The following is a 738-nucleotide window of genomic DNA, read 5'->3' as shown; positions in this document are numbered from 1 at the left end:
TAAATGCTGTCTCTCTCTGATGGTAAATGCTCTCTCTCTCTCTCTGACGGTAAACGTTCTCTCTGACGGTAGATGCTCTCGCTCTCTCTCTGACGGTAAACGCTCTCTCTCTGTCTCTCTCTCTGATGGTAAACGCTGTCTCTCTCTCTCTGTCTCTCTGACAGTAAACGCTGTCTCTCTCTCTGAGGGTAAACGCTCTCTCTCTCTCTCTCTCACGGTAAACGCTGTCTCTCTCTCTGGGTAAACGCTCTCTCACTGATGGTAAACACTGTCTCTCTCTCTCGGTAAACGCTGTCTCTCTCTCTGTCTCTCTCTGACGGTAAACGCTCTCTCTGACGGTAAATGCTCTCTCTCTCTCTCTGACGGTAGATGCTCTCGCTCTCTCTCTGACGGTAGATGCTCTCTCTCTCTGACAGTAGATGCTCTCGCTCTCTCTCTGACGGTAAACGCTCTCTCTCTCTCTCTCTCTGACAGTAAACTCTCTCTCTCTCTCTGACAGTAAACGCTCTCTCTCTGTCTCTCTCTGATGGTAAACGCTGTCTCTCTCTCTGATGGTAAACGCTGTCTCTCTCTCTCTCTGATGGTAAACGCTGTCTCTCTCTCTCTCTGATGGTAAACGCTGTCTCTCTCTCTGATGGTAAACGCTGTCTCTCTCTCTCTCTCTGACGGTAAACGCTGTCTCTCTCTCTCTCTCTCTCTCTGATGGTAAACGCTGTCTCTCTCTCTCTCTCTGACGGT

Source organism: Rhincodon typus, unplaced genomic scaffold (assembly GCF_021869965.1).
Source record: "Rhincodon typus isolate 14 unplaced genomic scaffold, sRhiTyp1.1 hic_rhity00000062, whole genome shotgun sequence".
Classification (NCBI taxonomy): Eukaryota; Metazoa; Chordata; class Chondrichthyes; order Orectolobiformes; family Rhincodontidae; genus Rhincodon; species Rhincodon typus.
This window is presented reverse-complemented; position numbering follows the sequence as displayed.